Source organism: Diabrotica virgifera, chromosome 2 (assembly GCF_917563875.1).
Source record: "Diabrotica virgifera virgifera chromosome 2, PGI_DIABVI_V3a".
NCBI classification, from domain to species: domain Eukaryota; kingdom Metazoa; phylum Arthropoda; class Insecta; order Coleoptera; family Chrysomelidae; genus Diabrotica; species Diabrotica virgifera.
Genome location: NC_065444.1, coordinates 261,829,198 through 261,849,152, shown reverse-complemented (window position 1 = coordinate 261,849,152; position 19,955 = coordinate 261,829,198). Strand labels below are relative to the sequence as shown.

The following is a 19,955-nucleotide window of genomic DNA, read 5'->3' as shown; positions in this document are numbered from 1 at the left end:
GCTTCGCAAGAATTAGCTTTTCGCAGACACGATGAAAGTGATGATTATTCCATTATTCGCGGCAATTACAAGGAACTTCTATCGTTGTGGGGTAATTATGACTCAAAATTCGAAAAATTTCGATAATTTTAGATTTAATCCTGTTTTTATAAAGTTCTTTTAGTAACAATAATATTATTATTAGTTACAAAAGCTATTCTACATCTCAGTTATCAATGCAAGCATGCGGTAAAAGAGGGAGGGTCCCCGGTGAAATGTAAATAAAAATGGTCAAAAACAAATAGAGCCTTAAATTACTTTTTTTGGTGCATTTTTTTTGCTAGTGCAAATTTGTCTAGATTTTTTATAGTTAGAGCCTCCCCTATTGTAAAACTCACGAACCGCCACTGAGTCTACTGCATGTTTTTTACTCAGTTTTAGACCTTAGTTCCACATTCTTGTCCTATTTAGTTTACAACCTTTTTCCTCGAGAGCTTTTCTCCACCGTTCCAGTTTTTATTCTAAATCCCTTTCAGTATTTCCTACTAAGCCACAGGAAATGTTACCCCGTAGTTTAACTGTTACCTTATCCAACTCTAATGAGAACTTTTGAATCGTATAACCTATTTTTAAAAGTAGACATGCGTTGGAAAGGTAATGATCATTACTAGGGAGCGGATTTTATGCTAAATGCATATTGCATGCATATTTCGCATATTTGAGAACTTTACTAAATTTTGCATATTTTTAAAGAAACATGCATATTTTGTGCCTATTTTAAAACATTTAAGTCCAAAAAAAATTTAAAATTTTTTAATTCAACACAAAATATTTCCTCGCACAGGCTGTCGTATGTATATATGAAGGGCTTAATGTGAAACAATGACAAGCCACACATGATTTCAAAACAAGTTAGTGTTATTCTTGGTTAAAGTAATAGTATAACAAGCCACTAACAAATTATCTCAGCCCTTCGTTAATAGATGGCCCGATAAATCTATGGTCACACTATTGCATAGGTCTAGTTTGTCTCTAGTATCTACTCATCAAAATGGCGAACATGGGCGGAAACAATTCCCATAATTATTGAGTTCTGGTGATTTTAGCAAGAAAAATAGTAAAGTTGACTTGACATTCGATGACAGTGACCGTAACCCTGACTATGTACAATCTAGAAGTGACGCAAGTAATGAAAATACAGCGATATGTAATTTTTTCCTAAATGTGGCTTGCCACATTATTATGTGGCAGTATTATGTGTAAGTAGTGGCTTATGACGTGGCTTGTTATATTATTGCATTTGGTTGTAGGATAATGAACAAGGGCCGTCAATAAAAAGGACAAAACCAAACACACCCGTCAAAAATTCCAACAAGTTGATGGAGACAAAGAAATAAACACTGTTTAACACGTATACGGTTGAAACCACCACGAACTCAGTCAATAATAGAAAATTCTGAATCTACATATATCTAAAGTTTGGGTATTTATTATTAATGGAATAATGTAACATGCCACATTTTTTTTAAATAAATGCTGTTTTTTCTCGAGTTTCAAGTAATTTTATTAATATTGTTGTCAACTATGATCTCATAGGGCATGATGCATCGAAATATCTAAACTAAAACAATAAAAGTTGTTACTGGATTTTTTAATATTATTTTTAACATTCAAAGTCAAATATCTCACTTTTACCTTTTTGAGGCTTGTCGTTGTTTCACATTAAGCCCTTCATATATATTAATTCGAGAACTACCTGAAGAGAGACGGCTCATTCACTGCCTTTCATTTTTTCTTAGAAAATACCCGATCTTTACACAAAGTACTTAACTAGTGCTTATAGTACGCCATTATAAAATGATTGTAGGTTGTCCTTGTAGTGATGAAGGATGGTTTACCCGGAAATCCGAATTTTATTTACTTTTATTATATTTAGTATGTAATACCTATAATTCTGGTAATTCTTTTAAATCCTCTATTGTTAAGAGAATTTACACCTTTAATCATAGTTTTACGATTTTCTAACGGAAATTAAAAAGTTATTTTAAGTACGCCCCAATTATGTACTTGTATTGATGTTGAAAGGAGTTTTTCAAGTTATAAAAATATTTTATCTGATCAAATATGTTTCCTCTTAAAGAATTTGGAAAAACACATTGTAGTGAATTATAATCGAAGATAATTTATAGTGATATTGTTGTTTTATTTTAAATAGGTAACTATTGGTAGCAGTTTTTGTAAAAACTGTGAATAAATTGCATATATAATAAATAATTTTATTTGAAAGATAATAAATAAGATTGCCCCCCCTCACCCTATAAAAGAACCCCGTAGAATAGAATAGAACAGAAAATTTGTGGTTTCTCGAAATGCGCATTTTTTAAATTTTTGTGCATATCTTGCGCATATTTCGTAATATTTTATTGCATATATATGCGCATATTTCATCAAAATTGATCGCATATAAATCCGCTCCCTAATCATTACTATCACAGGCCGCAAAGGTCCGACTTAAATTTTCGAAATTTATAAGAGTTTTTTGGACGAGAACAAAAAACAGACCCCAAGTGGAGAGAGCCGAAAATCCACACCCTTGGATCAAAATGCATGGTTGACATATGGATGGGCGAGTCTTTTTTAAACTTTAAGATGTGATTTGACCCATTTTTCAATTCAGTCAAATTTAGAAAATCAAAAATTTCGTGTATATAGCGCCGCATGTAGGGGGGTTGTGCGCCATAATTATCAGCCGCAGAAATTCAACAATTTAGAGTCCCCTTGGGTTTACTAAGGTTCGTTCAATGATTCACATCCTTTGTTATGATGCAGACACTTAAATCACTTATTAATATCTATATTCACGAAGAATTATAGTGTGTGTATCTGTTTATCCCAGTTATAGCCTACAAAAATTTGTTTTTGCACTAACAACAACATGAAAACAATATTAATTGAACGCAGTACGAATTTATCTATCAGTTCGTTGAATTACAGTTAATTTTAAATCCACTTCAAAATGCTTTTATTGCGTTTAATTGCGATTGAGCAGCTAATAATTGTCAATAATACTATGCTATAAAACAACAAAGCGAATTTTCCAAATACAATAATAGCGGAGATTTGGTTTGGAGCCAAAATAAAAGAGATTAAGATTCTATTTTATGGTATTTGCTTTTTCAAACAAATTCCATTGGAGAGTGTAATTGCCGATTTTATTGCTGCAAACTATAGTTTTCATAGTTTACAACATACCGACAAAGTTTTTATACTCTCAATTACATAGAGAAGATATTCATACGAGGAGTTTTATTTTTTAGTCCTTAAAAAAATAAATACGTAGAATAGGGTTGACTGCGGCGGCTTATGGAAAGCTATATTCTGGGCTAATTAGCAAAATACAAGGCAACGGTTTTTACCAGCAATTTTATTGCTTTAATTGAATCTTATGATTGTATATATTAATAATATAGGCATGCAAAGTCCGCAGATAGCTACTTTTTTTATAAACAAAATGGCGCCCGAAAATCGTGTTTTTTTTCAATTTTTGCTCTCTAACTCCAAAGATTTTAACTTTACACCAAAAACACTCAAATAAAAATTCACCGTAATTAAATTGTGCATAGAGACGTGTTTTTGCCGATTTACTTTGACGAAAATTTTCCCCGGAAAATGCGGGTTTTTCCAACAAAATCTTTAATTTTCAAAAACAAGTAATTGTTTATCAATAATTAAATAACTTGGTAATATAAAAGCTCTTTTTGTATAGATTATAATTCCAGAAGCCGATGGAAATTGAATGAACAGTTTAGCAACAACTGAATTGTTAATAAAAAATTTACGGTCGCTATAATAACCACAATAATTATGATACATAAGAATAACTATGATTTTTGTATAAATAGACACTGTACCTATCTAACGTACTTTACAGAATTGAAATTGGACTATTTAGGCGGCATCAGGAATATTTTAAAATTATAAACAATTTTTTGGCTTATAAACAAATAGAATCTATCGGGAAATATTAAATTAAATTAAATCATGAAAACGGTATTAAAAAAGTGGCAGGATGCTTCTTTTAAAAGAAAAAAAACGTTTAATTGTGATGAGTGTTTACTGAGATACAACCGGTCAAAGTTGACAGGAATTTACGGCAAAGATATAAACAATAGGATCATAATTTTCGAATAATCACCTTTTTATTTTTGTCCTCTTTCTCCACATCAATGTTCATATCTTTAAAATACCCATAACATATATTATTATAATAAAAACTATCGATATTACGAGTGAAAATTGACAAAAATAGCAAAATTCCAATCAAAAATTAGGTTGGAGAAAATGTAATCTCAAAGTTCAAAATCGGTATACGTTAAAAAAATGCATTTTCTCGGCTTACCATGGAGCAATTTTCTTCATTCTTTTTTTATTCCCAAGTAACTCGAGTAGAGCCATCTAACTAACGCATTATTAAATGTCAAACTTGCTTTTGTTTTATAATAATAGATTAATTTATTTATAAGAAAATAAAAATAAAACTACAAAATGTCAAACTTGCTTTTGTTTTATAATAATAGATTAATTATTAAAGAAAATTAAATCTTATTAAGAAAATTAATTTAAGAAAATAAAACTACATATATTTTCCAGTTGTAGGCTTTTAGATAAACTTACTACAAGTGTACCTTTTAACATTAAAAACACAAATATTCTCATTTAAAAGCTATATAATTATTTAAACAATATTTATTTAAACAAATTAAAATTTTTTGTTATAATAAATAAATAAATTAATTATAACAAAACAAAAGCAAGTTTGACATGTAATAATGCGTTAGTTAGATGGCTCTACTCGAGTTACTTGGGAACAAAAAAAGAATGAAGAAAATTGCTTCATGGGAAGCCGAGAAAATGCATTTTTTTAACGTATACCGATTTTGAACTTTGAGATTATATTTTCTCCAACGTAATTTTTGATTGGAATTTTGCTTTTTTTTTTTAAAATGGCTTTGGCAGAGCCAATTAGCCAGACTTGTTTGTGATTGATTGCAGATTTATAGTCATAAATTTCTTATAAACATAAGTACATTCTACATTATTTTTATAGATACATTGGTACATTGTGTAGCTTTTTTTTATTTTGTTTTTTTTAATTATTTTACTGTTTTTTTAATATATATTTTAATTTGTGCGAAACACTTCTTTTTTTATGTTTGTTTCTATTTTTGTTTTCTTTTTTTATGTTTGTTTCTATTTTTTTTTCTTTTTTTTTATTTATTATTTTTTTGTTATTATTTTATTATGTGTTTTTTTTATATATATATATATATTTTTATTTTTTCAAACCACATTAACAAATTATGCCTATTATATTACGTTTACAACTTGTATTTACATAATTTAACATGTTTATAAATGAGATGAAGAATTTCCATATCATTTGTAAATATTAAAGTATTAAGGTTTATTGGGAAAAAACATTTTAAATCTTTTAATTCTTTATAAAGGTCGTTTATGTTATTTATGTTTAAATGACATTCTAATATGACATGTGTTAGATCTCCGATTTTGCCACAACTACAATTGGGAGTATCTGACAAGCCGATTCTATGCATGTAATATGGCGTAAGAGCATGATTGGCTCTCAGCCGATTAATGGTCTTTATAAAATGTCTGTTATATTCTGTGTAAAACCATCTTTTTTGGCAATTTTCACTCGTAATATCAATAGTTTTTATTATAATAATATATGTTATGAGTATTTTAAATATATGAAAATTGGTGTGGAGAAAGAGGACCGAAATAAAAAGGTGACGGTTGGAAAATTATGATCCTATTGTTTATATCTTTGTAATAAATGCCGGTCAATTTTGACTGGTTGTATCTCAGGAACCATTTATCACAATTAAACGTTTTTTCTTTTAAAAGAAGCCTCCTGTCGCTTTTTTTCTAATACCGTTTTCATGATTTAATTTGATTTAATATTTCCTGAGATATTCTATTTGTTTATAAGCCAAAAAATTGTTTTAAAATTTTAAAATATTGCTGAGGCCGCTTAAATAGTCCAATTTCAATTCTGTAAAGTACATTAAATAGGTAAAGTGTCTGTTTATACAAAAATCATATCTATTTTTATGTATCATAATTATTGTGGTTTTTATAGCGACCGTAAATTTTTAATTAACATTTCAATTGCTGCTAAACTGTTCATTCAATTTACATCGGCTTCTGGAATTATAAACTATACAAAAACAGTTTTTGTATTACCAAGTTATTTAATTATAAATCAACAATTACTAATCTAAAATTTTAGTTGAAAATTAAAGATTTTGTTGGAAAAACCCGCATTTTCCGGGGAAAATTTTCGTCGAAGTAAATCGGGAAAAACATGTCTCTATACAGAATTTAATTAGGGTGAATTTTTATTTGGGTGTTTTTGGTGTAAAATTAAAATATTTTGAGTTATAAAGCAAAAATTGAAAAAAAAACACGATTTTCGGAAGCCATTTTGTTTATAAAAAAAGTAGCACACTTTTTGCGGACTTTGCATACCTATATTATTAATATATACAATCATAAGATTCGATTCCAGCAATAAAATTGCTGATAAATAACTTTTCCCAAAAATGGCCTATTCTCCGATAATCTGCCCAGACTACTAAGAGACGTTTTCAAATCAGCTCTTCCCATCTGCCTCAAGAGAAAGGTCTTTGATCAATGTGTGCTGCCGGTTCTAACCTATGGTACGGAAACGCTAACGCTCACTAAGACGTCCGCAAACAAAATTGGAACAACACAGAGGGCAATGGAACGGTCCATGTTGGAATTAACCCTATCTATCTATCTATCTAATCAGCCCTAAACATCCATCCTTGGATATAGGCCTCCTCTTCCTTCTTACATGCCTCTCTATCTTGGGCAATTTGCATCCAATTTGACCCAGTGTGTTTCTTCAGGTCATCCGACCATCGCATCTGTGGCCTTCCCCTTTTTCGTTTGTGGTTCCAGTAGGCATTAACCCTAGGGGACCGAATAACCAACACAGAATTGTGCCGTAGATCGGGAGTAACAGCCGCAATCAACAGAATATCGATATTGAAATGGAACTGGGCAGAACATATCGCGCGAACAAAGAACGGCAGATGGACGAAACGTATCCTCGAGTGGAGACCCAGACAGGACGCCTAAGCAGAGGATGACCATCAACAAGATAGACAGAGGACCTGAAGATGCCAAAATTGGATGCAAGCGGCTCAGGACAGGAATTTGGGGGTGAACTACGGGAGGCCAACCTTCAGTAGTGGACAAATATAGCCTGAATTATGAATGATGAGGTGCCCCTGGCGCTGAGATGTGCCACTCGAAAAGGTCACTATAATACGTCCTGCTTTAACGGTATATACCTAAGTAAAAATAAATATTTTTAATTACATATTTAATTACCAGAAAAATTCAGCCGCTGGACTATATTCTAAAGCCGAACTACCAAAACCTACAAATCTGATCTGTTTCACTACATTGGTTACTTGGAATGTACGTACGTCTTCTGTTCTTCTTTGTGTGCTGTGTTTGTTTTCAAGCGTTGAAAAAAACAAGCTGATGAAATGTTTCTCGCTCGGCAGCTATATGAAACAATTCCTCGGCCGTTCGACCTGTCCATTGTCTAATGTTACGCAGCCAGGACAATTGTTTTCTTCCAACCCAGCGTTTCCTTCGATTTTGCCCTGATTGATCAGCCGGAGTAAACGATATTTAGGTCCTCTCATTCAGTATATGACCGAAGTATTGAACCTTTCTTATTTTTATGACGTTGATCAATTTTCGCTCTTTGTGCATGGTCTTCAGCACACGTTCGTTGGATATGTGTGCTGTCCATGGGATTCTGGTAACACCACAACTAGAACGCTTCTAATTTTGTGAGATTCTTTGTTCGTACGTACGTACGTACGTACGTGGTTCAACATAATAGCCACAAATTTTTTCAGAGCCTCAGTGATGATTTGATACAATGTTTAATGTAAAACAAACTCATTTTATTTTCAAAAGCATCGATGTAAACCTCCTGGATGGCATAGCGCTAAACCTCCACCGCGACTTACCTGCTCTGTTCTCTTCCATTCACTACAATGTGTTTGTTTTACATGACCGCGACCTCCACCTCCACCGCGACCCACTTGTTCTGTTCTTACCCTAAGAGTTTCAAAGCTCCCATTGTCTGTGCTATTCACGATCAGGTGTAATATTTTGTAATCTTTTCTAATTAAGGATTTGATTGGAGGTTGTAGTTTTGTATTTATATTAAGCACCTGATTATATTTGTCGACCTAAGTTTTAATTAATGTGTGCACGAACCGAGTTTGAAAATAAAATAAATTCTGCTCAACCTACCTAAACGTATTCCAAGAATCTAAAAATATTGCTGGCACATCCGCAATGCAACAGCAACAGGAGAATGTGCCATCATTCCAGAGCGCATAGTACACGAGTAACGAACAAGAGCTAAAAACCGTTCGCAACATTAAGAGCACATGTGTGTCCAATTAAAATAAGTAGGTACTTTGTAAACATTCCCTATTATTATGAAATACTACCCGCCGCGCGACAGGTATACATGCATGCATCGGAATTAATGCGAATGGTTCAACAAATAATTAATCAGAAATTATGCGGTATTAACCAGTCATTTGTCCATTTCGTGTGTTCGAGTTTGGTGTAACCGGTTTAGTGATTAATAGCGGGATAAATGGATCTTTTGTGGTTGAAAAGGATCAAATATCTTTTGGGTGAGTGTATTTAATTATTTTTTTAGTAAATCTCGAGTTATATCATTAGTTTAAATTAGGCAAATAGATTTTACCAAATAATATATAATTTTAAGATTGACAGAATATCCTTGACCTTGGGAAACTCACATCCCTCAAATAAACTCTAATCTTACAGCATTTAGTAAGAATTCAACAAACCCTGCTGTTTTTAACAATAACCTCAACTCAATTATAGACAAACATGGAAAAAATTGCTACAGGACATATACAAATGCGTCCAAATGTAACGTAGGAGTTGGTGCTGCATATGTAAAGCCTAACAATGAATTTCAATTTAGACTTCCCAAATATTTCAGCATTTTCTTAGCTGAACTTTAAGCAATACTCAAAGCTCTTAAATATGTCAATAAAAATAAAATATCAAAATGCTTAATTCTAAGCGAATTTGTTGGCATTTTACTAACATTAAATTATCTGTATCCTAAAAGCACAAAAGAGCAAAAGCTCAAGAAAATTTCAACATTACCTTCATATGGATCCCATCTCATATTGGTATTGATGGAAACGAAGCAGCACACCAGTGCGCTCGTAATATTCACAGAGTCACAGAGTCAAAAGTGGAAATTTCACAAACAGTAAGAACCATTAAAGAGAATGTTTACCCTCAGCTACCTAGGATTTAGCTACCTTAGGCATTTCTTAGTTCTTATACAGTGCGCTGGAATAAGTGTTACCCCCTTACTAACCTATTTATTTTTAGCACATATGCAAATCGCTCGGACAGGTCGATTTTTAAAATAATCATAGTATATTTATTACAGCTTACGCTTGTCCCTCTTCAGGTGACAGTGATAACGTTGATTTTTTTAAATGGGAAAGTACATCATGTGACACCTCATTTAAAAGCTTTTGAAAGACTGATTACAAAAATGTATAATACTTTAATCCTTTTTGAAACCATAGGCGCAAAAAATTTCGTTCGAATTATTTTGAAATGTATTCATTTTTTTCGAATCCTGAGAAAACTAATAAGTATATTTGAAAAATTTAAACGCAGAATGAAATACTACAATATTATTGAGGATCAAAAGTCCCTGAGAACTTCTATAATAATTATTTTAATAAGTCACAGGGGTAAAAAAAAGAAAATTTAGTCGGATTTTTAATTTCAAATATATCACTCAAAAGAATTTTTTGTTTATTCTAAGGGACTTTCAGCCCTCGGTCATAAGGTAATCTTTTATTCTGCGTTTAAATTTTTCAAAAATACTTATTAGTTTTCTCAGGATTCGAAAAAAATGAATGCGTTTAAAAACAATTCGATCGAAATTTTGCGCCTACGCTCTTAAAAAGGATTATAGTATTATACATTTTTGTAATCAGTATTTCAAACGCTTTTAAATGAGCTATGACGTACTTTCCCATTTAAAAAAAATCAAAGTTTTGCGTGTCACCTGAAGAGGGATCGCGTAAAGTTCGAAACATTGTTGTTATAACATACTTTGATTATTTTAAAAATCGACCTGTCCGAGCGATTGGCTTATGTGCTAGAAATAAAGTTATTAAGGGGGGTAACACTTATTTCAGCACACTGTATGTAAATGACGACGTTTCTGATCCATATGTTAGCACTGATTTTATTTTTGTGTCTTATAGACAGTTTTTTCTGGGTAGTTTTGAGGCCATCTATCTTCTCAAGCCATACTAACTCTTATTAGCAAGCACTATTCTTCTTTTAATTTCTTCGTTGACGTTTAGATACTTAGTAGCGAGCCTAGGTATATGAAGGTGTTCACACCTTCCAGTTCTGTATCTTCAATTATTGTACTTCTAGGTATCTGGTTGCTTGATCTAGTACAACACATATTATTTGGTCTTCTGGGAATTTATATTTAGTCCCATTCTCTGTGCAAATGCCCTTAACGACTCTCCGCTTCCACTATTTTCCCCTTTAACTCGGAAAATATTGATGACATAAAAAAATTGTGCAAAAGAAATTGTAGGAAACGGCAGTTACAACAATTTTAGTTCCTACCGTTTTTGTAGAAAAGTTCAAAATGGCGGAGATATTAAGCAACAATGGTTCTCCTTTAAAATCAATACGGCGGCTAATGCAACCGCGGAGTTCAGTCGAGATTTTAGATTTACACTAAAATTGATAAAGGATAAAATTATAAAATTTAGGGCAGCTCGGAAACAAGATTCAATAATTCGATTGAATGCTCCCCCACCACTTTTTACTATTTTTCCACTTAACTCGGAAAATACCAACCGCATGAAAAAAATTGTTAAAAAGAAATTGTAGGAAATCATATTTGGAACAATTTTAGTTGAAAATGGCGTAGATATTGAACAAAAACCATTGCTATAAAATCAATCAATCATTTATTACGCTGGCGCCATTACCGCATACGTACTACCTTAAATATTAATTTTAGCAAAAAAATTAAAGAAATCAAAATTGTGTAGAATTTAATTCTCTCTATTTTTGTATAGGTACATTTTTATCCTGAAACTAATAATAAACGAGATAATTCAATAAGTATGCTCTAACTGTCACTACATTCCGCAATAACTCGGAAAATATCGACCGCACGAAAAAATTGTAATAATAGAAATTATAGAAAATCACATTTTTAACAATTTTGCTTTTTATACTTTTTGTCGAAAAGTTGAAAACGGCATATTGAGCAAAAACGGTTCTCGTTTAAAATCAAGATGGCGGCTAACACAACGGCGGAATTCAGTCGAAATTTTAAATTTACACTAATTTTGACCCCCCCCCCCCCGCCGCTAAAGACTAGAAAAACAAAATTTGGGGCACTATTTTCCCACTTAACTCGGAAAATACCAACCGCATGAAAAAAATTGTTAAAAAGAAATTGTAGGAAATCATATTTGGAACAATTTTAGTTGAAAATGGCGTAGATATTGAACAAAAACCATTGCTATAAAATCAATCAATAATTTATTACGCTCGCGCTATTACCGCTTACGTACTACCTTAAATATTAATTTTAGCAAAAAAATGAAAGAAATCAAAATTGTGTAGAATTTAGTTCTCTCTATTTTTGTATAATAGGTACATTTTTATCCTGAAACTAATAATAAACGAGACAATTCAATAAGTATGCTCTAACTGTCACTACATTCCGCAATAACTCGGAAAATATCAACCGCACGAAAAAATTGTAATAATAGAAATTATAGAAAATCACATTTTTAACAATTTTGCTTTTTATACTTTTTGTCGAAAAGTTGAAAAACGGCATATTGAGCAAAAACGGTTCTCGTTTAAAATCAAGATGGCGGCTAACACAACGGCGGAATTCAGTCGAAATTTTAAATTTACACTAATTTTGACCCCCCCCCCCCCGCCGCTAAAGACTAGAAAAACAAAATTTGGAGCACTATTTTCCCACTTAACTCGGAAAATACCAACCGCATGAAAAAAATTGTTAAAAAGAAATTGTAGGAAATCATATTTGGGACAATTTTAGTTGAAAATGGCGTAGATATTGAACAAAAACCATTGCTATAAAATCAATCAATCATTTATTACGCTCGCGCTATTACCGCATACGTACTACCTTAAATATTAATTTTAGCAAAAAAATGAAAGAAATCAAAATTGTGTAGAATTTAGTTCTCTCTATTTTTGTATAGGTACATTTTTATCCTGAAACTAATAATAAACGAGATAATTCAATAAGTATGCTCTAACTGTCACTATATTCCGCAATAACTCGGAAAATATCGACCGCACGAAAAAATTGTAAGAATAGAAATTATAGAAAATAACATTTTTAACAATTTTGGCTTTTATACTTTTTGTCGAAAAGTTGAAAAGGGCCGAGATATTGAGCAAAAACGGTTCTCGTTTAAAATCAAGATGGCGGCTAACACAACGGCGGAATTCAATCGAAATTTTAAATTTACACTACTTTTGACTCTCCCCCTTAAAGACTAGAAAAATAAAATTTGGGGCAGCTCCTAATGCAAGGTTAGGCCTGTTATTCGTCTAACCCGACTGGACTAAATTGTGTTTCTATCACATTTACGTATTGCTAAGGTGTAATATGCTTAAGATAGTAATACAACGAATATAAAAGTGCAGTGAAAATTACACCATCTGCAATACACTCTCTTTTTGATTGACATCGGTCAAACACTATACTCTAGTCCCAATAGACTAGAATTTTGGATTATGCAAGCATGAGTCAGAAAGTTCAAAGTACTCGTGAGAAAACCGCGAAGATGCGTTATGCGTTAAAATTAAACACTGCCTCCTTGTCGTATTTGAAATACATCTCTGGTAAAAATAGGTTCGCTAAATACGGCGGAACTCATGAAACTAATTTTAATGGACGTTGGTAAATATGTTAAATACGTTAAATAGAAAAGTAAATTGTAGGTATTAAATAATTTGCTTCTATAAATAAAGCTGAGTACGGTGGTTTACATAATTTAAATATCGAATGAGAATGAAGTAATATACAGGGGGCAATGTAGAAAAATCGCACAATTCAATTTTTAACACTTTAATGTGTTTTAGAAAATAGAAAAAATAGTTTTAATATATTAAATACGAGCCAAAGTAAAAAGCAATTGCAGAGTGATGTACACAAACTGACATGTCGTGGTGACTGTTAAAAACTTACATCGGCCAAACTGGTAGAGTATGTGACAAACGTATAGCCGAACACAAGCTTTCAGTGCAGGAAGTACCTGTCGTGACATTATCTTATAATAAATTTTGTGGAAGTATTGAAAAAAACAGTTTTTAGATGTTTTATTGTTAGAGTAATCGGTCGAATGCATCAATTATCATCATCATCAATCAGCCAATCGCGTCCACTGCTGGACATAGTCCTCCCTCAGTTCTTTCCAGTGTTCTCTACACTGGGACGCTTGTAGCCAGTTTCCCGCTAATGTTTTTATGTTTCCATCTAGTCTGTGGTAGTCCTCGGCTTCTTTTATAGTTTCTAGGCCTCCATTCCATGATTCGTCTTGTCCACCGCCCATCTTGTGTTCTACTTAAGTGCCCTGCCCAGTTCCACTTAAGCATCGTGATTCTTTCGATGCCGTCTTGAACTCCTCACTTTTGCCTGATTTGTTGGTTTGTTATGTGGTCTAGAAGGCTCACGTTCAGCATTGCACGTTTCATGACTCGTTGTGTAACTCTGAGTTTATTCGCGGATTTTTGCGTCAATGGTAAAGTCTTGTTGGTTATCAAACTTTCGCTTAAGGCACATGGGAATTGAACGTTTTTGAATATGGCTTAGCTTGCCAAATCCTGCCTATGTCAAGCCTATTCGCCTCTGAATTTCATGTGATTGTCTCTGCTAGGGGTCGCCAAGTTCTTGAAAATTTCAAGATCTTGTTTTGATCTTGTCTTGATTTCAAGACAAGATCAAGACAAGAAGTAATTTTAGATTTCAAGACAAGACAAGAAATTTTTTGTCAATACCAAGATTTCTTGTCAAGAAATCAAGAAATCTTGAAATATCTTGACTAGGTATTAATTTTTGAAAAAGATAGCATATTTTAACATAAAATAACGTATTTTAATGTATTGAACACTTTTTTTGCTAAAACGATTTACAAAATGTAAATCATGTAATAAATGTAACATAAATTTTCAAATCGGAATTGATAAACCATGAATTAAGGCAGATAATACTTCTTATGCTGGGGCCACAGTAACGGCATTAGACGTTATGGAGCATTATGGAGTCAACGTCTAGCCGATTTCTTGACTTTGTTATTGTTAAAGCTGCCATTGAAAATAGCCTTTCCACAGGTACAGATGTTGCTGGCGTTCTGAGAAAATCCTTGGCCATTTTCGATAATAACGGGTAGACATTCTCGTGTCTTCTCTACCAATCAAGTAGATTCTCAGCATCTTCTGACCTAGGCTCATTTAAGTATTTTTTGACTCTGGTATTAGATTCTGTAGGTCAGTCTGGGATTTATTAGGCCGTGTCAGCACGCATCGCAATAAAAAGATCGCCGGGAAATCACCGGACCAGGTAATCAAGAAATTTCAAGATCTTGAAATTTCTTGAGTCTAGACAAGATATAACATGTCAAGAAAACGTCAAGATTTTTTTAAATTTCTTGAATTTTTCTCAAGACAAGACAAGAAGTTGTTATCAAGACAAGAATTCTTGTCTTGTCGACCCTAGTCTCTGCTTATTTTGATCTAGTGTCCCGCGGCATGTTGTACTCTATACATGTAACCATTTATTAAAGAGTTCGCTTACAGATTTTAATAAGATTTCTCTTCTTCTTCCTCTTCCTTCTTGTATGTAGGCTTTCATGCCTGTCTCTTCTTCAATATTAGCCTCCTAAATTATCTAAATTATAGCACCATCTTTTTCTTGGTCTGCCAATACTTCTCCGTCCATTTGGTGACTTATCTCGTGCTATTCGTACTATCCTATCCTCTGCGATTCTACTAATCTGTTCGTTTCACTCCTGTTTCCGTTTTGTCACCCATCCATTTATGTCTTCTACATTACATGATCTTCTTATGTTTTCGCTTCTCTCCTTATCCAACAGACTTTTCCCTGATATTCGTCGAAGTATTTTCATCTCTGTTTTTTCTAGTAGTCCTCTCGTTTTAGATGTGTCAGGTCTTGTCTCCGCCATGTATGTCAATATAGGTCTAATTGCCGCTTTATCGATTCTTGCTTTTGTGTCTTGTCTTAGGTGTTTGTTCTTCCAGATTGTGTCATTAACAGATCCCGCCGCTTTACTTGCTTTTAAGCTTTGTTGTCGTACTTCCTCTTCAACATCTCCCTAACTGGTTATATCTATTTCCCGATATCTAAACCTTGCTTCCTGCTTTATTATTTTCCCATCAATTTTGATTTCACATCGTAGTGGGTATTTAGATGTTGTCATACATTTGTATGATTTGTATGTCATAATCGACGGAAATTAAGATAAGGATCGAGAAGGCAAGATCAGCCTTCGTCAAAATGAAAAAAATCTTTAACAGCCACGATATAAAATTGGAAATAAAAATTCGTTTACTAAAGTGCTACGTATTCTCCGTTCTTTTATATGGCGTGGAGTCATGGACCTTAACTGAAGCATCACTGAAGAGACTCGAAGCATTTGAGATGTGGTGCTATAGACGCATTTTGAGGATTTCCTGGATAGACAGAGTTACCAACGAAGAAGTTCTACATAGAATGAGTAAAGAGCGCGAACTAGTCGTAACCATAAAACGTCGCAAACTGGAATACCTAGGCCATGTAATGCGCAATGAACAACGATATGACCTACTTCGGACCATACTTCAAGGTAAAGTGCATGGGAAAAGAGGTCCAGGACGAAGAAGAATATCCTGGCTGCATAACCTGTGAAAATGGTTTAACTTAACCACTACCGGACTTTTCAGGGCAGCAGTCAACAAAGTCAGAATAGCCATGTTAGTGTCCAACATCCGTAACGGATAGGCACCATAAGAAGAAAATACATTTAGTTTTTTCTGCTGATATTATTATATTGTATTTCTTGGCTGTTGTATTGAATATGTGTGTTAATCTTTGGAGATCGTCTTCTGTCTCGGTGATTAATGCGGCGTCGTTTGCATAACATATAATACTTGGATTTCTTTGTTCCCCATTCTGTAACCATGACCTTTACGTACTGCTTCTATTATTTCGTCCATTATTATATTAAAGAGCAGTGGGCTTAACGAGTCACCTTGTCTGACTCCGCTTTGTACTGGTATAAACTGTGTTAGTTTTCCATTTATCTTTGCCTGTATTCGATTGTGGACGTAGATGTGTTCGATGGTTTGTATAATATTGATTGGTATGTTTCTTCTATACAGTAAGTGTAAGACGTCTCCGACTTGGATGCGATCGAAAGCCTTTGTCAGGCTATGAAACATAGATATGCTGCTTTATTGTACTCGATGGCCTTTTCTGTTATTTGCCTCAGTACAAATACGGCGTCTACGCAGATCTTTCGGATCTGAATCCTTATTGTTCATCTGATAAAGTTGTTAGTTTATTGATTTTGTTGGTTAGAACTTTTGTGGTTAGCTTAAGTGCGGTGTTCAGTAGATTTATACCTCTATAATTGTTGGGAAGACATAAATGTGTTCTTAAAGACATAAATGGAAAAATTATTATAGAAGTCAAAGAGAAATTAAAAAAGTGGAAGGCGTACATAACAGATCTGTTTGAGGATAATAGACAAAAACCGGAAGAAATGGATAGCGAAACGGGACCAGAGATCATAATGGAGGAAATCGAACAAGCAATACGAAACGCAAAAAACGGAAAAACTGTAGGTCCAGACGAAATACCTGCAGAATTACTGAAATGTCTAGACGATGAAACTCTACCTGTACTACTGGATCTGTTTAATGAAGTGTATAAAACCGGAAAAATACCTCAGGAATGGTTGGTGTCCACCTTTGTACCAATACCTAAAACAATATATGCCAAAGATTGTTCAGACTATAGGACAATATCACTAATAAGCCATACCCTCAAAATATTTCTAAAGGTGATTCATGGAAGATTATACAGAAAGCTAGAAAATGATATGGATGATACCCAATTTGGGTTCCGCAAAGGACTTGGAACAAGAGAGGCATTGTTTGCATTTAATGTCCTCTCTCAAAGATGCTTAGATATGAACCTGGATATTTATTCCTGTTTCATCGACTTCGAAAAAGCGTTCGACAGAGTCCGACATGAAAAACTAATAGAATTATTGAAAAACAGAGATATAGACAGACGAGACTTACGAATTATCATCAATATGTATTGGAATCAAAAGGCCAATATAAAGATAGACGAACAAGAGTCCGAGAATATTGATATAAAGAGAGGGGTAAGACAGGGTTGTGTACTGTCGCCGCTACTGTTTAACGTGTACAGTGAAGCCATATTTCAGGAAGCGATAGCGGAACTAAGTGGTGGAATCTCTATAAACGGAAGAACAGTAAATAACATAAGATTCGCTGATGACACCGTTATAATGGCAGACACCCTTGAGTCGCTACAAGAATTGTTAAATAGAATTAACGATTATTGCATTCGATATGGACTCAAAATAAACAAGAAAAAAACTAAATTTATGATTGTCTCAAAAACACAACATGGAAATGAAAGGTTAATACTAGAGCAAACCCAAATAGAAAAAGTAAAGACATACAAATATCTGGGAACCTGGGTTGATGACAAAAATGACCAAAGCAAAGAAATTAAAGTCCGAATTGAAACTGCAAGGCAAGCATTTATAAAAATGAAGACACTGCTTACAAACAAAGATCTTCAGTTGCCTCTCAGAGTGAGGGCTCTAAGATGCTACATATTTTCTATTTTACTATACGGAATGGAAGCTTGGACATTGAAAAGGCAACATATAAGAAAAATAGTAGCGTTCGAAATGTGGTGTTACAGAAGAATGTTGAAAATTCAGTGGGTTCAAAGGATTACCAATGTTGAAGTGCTACGACGTTTAAATAAGGAGTTAGAAATTATGAACAGTATAAAAACAAGAAAACTAGAATATTTGGGTCACATTACCAGAGGAGAGAAATATGAGCTGCTGAGAGTTATTATGCAAGGAAGGATCCAAGGAAAAAGAAGCATAGGAAGAAGACGCATCTCCTGGCTAAGGAACCTTAGAGAATGGTTTAACTGTAGTTCATTACAACTGTTCAGAGCAGCAGCCAACAAAGTGACCATAGCCATTATGATATCCAACCTCCGCTAGGAGATGGAACTTTAAGAAGAAGAAGAAGAATTGTTGGGGTCTTCTTTGTCTCATTTCTTGAACATTGGTATCATTATGCTGTTTCTCCATGCGTCATCTCTAGGGTTATACTTTCTTCTCCGTATTTTAGAAGCTCGTTGGTTATTCCGTCTGGTCCTGATGACTTTCTCTTTCTGATTGAATTTATGGCTATCTCTACTTCTTGAAAACTGATTTCTATTTTGTGTCTTAATTCAGGCACGATATTGTGTCGATTATTATTTTCCTTTCCCTTAAACAGTCCCGTCAAGTATCTTTCCCATTCGTTTGCTGGTATATTATTGTATTCCTTCAATTCTGCTATTTCTTTCCGTTGGTTTCTTATGGATCTCCATATTTGTTTTTGTGTACCGTAGAAGTCGCTTTCCATCCTTTTTGTAAACCGTTCCCAGTTTTCATTTTTTGTTCTTCTTACCAACTGCTTTGTTTCATTTCGTATTCTTTTATAGCTGTCTCTGGATTCTGGAGTATTTGATGTTTATACTTCATGTAGGCCTCTCGTTTCTCTTTACATTTCTCTTTTAGTTCTTTTCTGAACCATGGTGTATTGTTGTTATTTATTTTGTTCAGTATGACTTTGCGTTTTCCTAGAGCTTCTGTTGCTGCCTCTTCAATGTTGTTTTTAATTTTCACCCAGCTCACGTTTATATCTTCGATGTCGTCTATTTGTCTCAGCTGTATCTTCTGTGCTAGCCTCCTTTGGTACATTTCTCTTGTAGAGTCGTTTCACAGTGATTCTACATTGAATTTTTCCTCGGTAATTTCCTGTAGAAAATGTTTTGGTGTTATTTTCATTCTTATATTTGCTAGGACTGGACTAGGACTTGTGTTTTCCTCCTTCATAATAATTGTAAAACACTATGATCAATAATTATCAATTTTCATAGCGTTTCACAATTATGCATACATCGTTAATAGGTAACATCATTCAAGAGAAAAATTGGTAGAACACAAAATCTTTCATTTATAAATTTTTATTATACGTTTTCTATCACTGCCTCTTTTTCCTAAAGTTGACTAAAAGCGGCAACGAGTTAATACTTCGTTGGCGTCTCTTAAGAAAATATCATTAACGGTCTAAGAAAAATAAAGCCGCGCTTCTAACGAACCTGCTTCAACAAAATCAACATCAAATCGAACAAATATTTGACAGGTTCGAATGTTTGTGTAACGTAAGTGGATTTTGACATCCCCCTTATAATTATTACACCACGATTTCTCGTTTCCGCTGTAAACAATTTAATTATTACGTATGTCAACATTGCGAATCAGTGTTTGGGTTTTAATAGTAGAGTAGCTGCAATTTTATTAATTTAAATTGGTACACTGCCCCGCAAAATTAACCTGACACTTTAAAAAGTAATAAAAGAAAGAATAATGCCTGTTTGCACCAACAGATCTTAAGTTCCAGATTAGCTAAGC

At 33.4% G+C, this 19,955-nt stretch overlaps 1 protein-coding gene across 6 annotated transcripts in view; it reads left to right on the top strand.

Annotated features, from left to right (window-relative positions):
* LOC126880604 (uncharacterized) overlaps positions 1-19,955 on the top strand; it is a 605,043-nt gene that overhangs the window by 243,128 nt on the left and 341,960 nt on the right. The window contains exon 1 of one of the 6 annotated variants that reach the window (XM_050644589.1): positions 8,450-8,528. The exons of 4 other annotated variants lie outside the window; for them this stretch is intronic. The gene's annotated coding sequence lies outside the window, so the exon portion shown is untranslated. Of the gene's footprint in view, positions 1-8,449; positions 8,763-19,955 lie in introns of those variants that run through there. One more of the 6 variants, XM_050644588.1, reaches the window with a different exon arrangement.